The sequence below is a fragment of the Echinops telfairi genome, unplaced genomic scaffold, assembly GCF_000313985.2.
Source record: "Echinops telfairi isolate 266 unplaced genomic scaffold, ASM31398v2 ScPeMD7_5;HRSCAF=22, whole genome shotgun sequence".
Classification (NCBI taxonomy): Eukaryota; Metazoa; Chordata; class Mammalia; order Afrosoricida; family Tenrecidae; genus Echinops; species Echinops telfairi.
In genome coordinates, this window is record NW_022103901.1 from 10,005,750 (window position 1) to 10,007,425 (window position 1,676).

A 1,676-nucleotide genomic window follows, 5' to 3' on the forward strand; every position below is an offset into this window, starting at 1 on the left:
TGCCTCGAGAATTACATAATTGGCTGGTCTAGGAGTTTCTCAGGAGCCCAGGTGGCACAGTGGTTATGCACTGGGCTGCTGACTGCAAAATCAGCAGTTGGAAACCACCAGCTGCTCTGTGGGAGAGAGACAGGATTGTCTACTCCCTTAAAGAATTACAGTCTCAGAAACCCACAGGGGCAGTTCCACCCTGTCCTATAGGATCACTGTGAGTTGGGATTGACTCTATGTCAGTGAGCTTGTTTTTTTGAAGGAATTTTCCAGGTATAGACAGTGCTCTGTTATGGTATTGGGTGACAAGGCTCATTAAATTATTAAAAATCTATGACAATCTGATTTAGTTACTCCTAACGTATTCAAGAGTGAAATCGGGGCATTTTATAAAGGCACATACACTTTGGGACATGGTCATAAAGAAGAAGAAAAAACTGGGACTGACCAAAGGACTTTCGCTGAATGGGCTTCTTGAAGTTAAAATTCTGGATAGCTTAAAATAGTAATTCACCAGGGTCGACATTGAAGCCACCATTTTCTTTTTCTTTTTCCTGCTTTAACTTTGATGTGAAGCTTATTGACTCCCGAGCCTTACATTTTGCGTCTGTGGTCTCGCCGGGGCTCCTTTCCCTCTGGGCACCCTCCTCGTATGGCTGAGGAATCGTGCTCCTTTTCGGTAGGGACCATTTCCATGTGGCCGGGAGCTCGTGGATGGCTTGGTCCGGCCATGAGCTCTGTATGACTGGCGGTGCATCCTGGGGGCTTTGTTCACCTGGTTGAGCTCAATGACCAGAAAATCCACATCTAAACCCCCAAGTTCAGCAGGACACTCCCATTTTTAAGCCTGTGGAGCAAAAATTCAGCACTCTTTTTGGGCCACCGACCGTGGGTCCAGCCCCACTGTTCAGCCTGGGCACACCTATACCCACGCCACCATTGTGACATCAGAAGGGCACACACTGCTTCTGCAAAGTGGCATCTTTCAAATACCTGGTGGCTTTCCGGATATGCATCGCCTTGCTGGCCTGAGTAGTTTTCATGGGTGTTTGTAAAATGGACCCAAAGATTTGACCCTGTCGATTTGCATGATTTTGTAGGGTTTTCTGGGTCAAGTGAGAGGCAAACAATTTTGGCAGATCACCCCAGGCGGCTACAGGAAGAGCAAACCTCTACTCACATGTGTTTTGCTTTGAGGAACTCTCTCTTTTTTTAAATCATTTAATTGGGGGCTTATCACAATCCATACATATATCCATTGTGTCAAGCACATTTGTACATTGGTTGCCCTCATCATTCTCAAAACATTTGCTTTCTACTTGAGTGCTTGGTATCAGCTCATTTTTTTCCTTCCCTCCCTCATGAACCCTTGATAATTTATGTTTTGTTTTGTTTTGTTTTTCATGTCTTACACTGACCAATGTCTCCCTTCACCCACTTTTGTGTTATCTGTCCCCATGGGATGGGGTTACAGATAGATCATTGTGATCGGTTCGCCCTTTCTCCTCCCACCTTACCCTTACCCTCCTGGTATCCCTGCTCTCAATATCGGTCCGGAGAGGTTTATCTGTCCAGGATTCCCTGTGTTTCCAGCTCTTATCTGTACCCATGTACATGCTCTGGATTAACTGGATTTGTAAGGTAGAATTGGGGTCATGATAGTAGGGGGGAGGAAGTATTGAAGA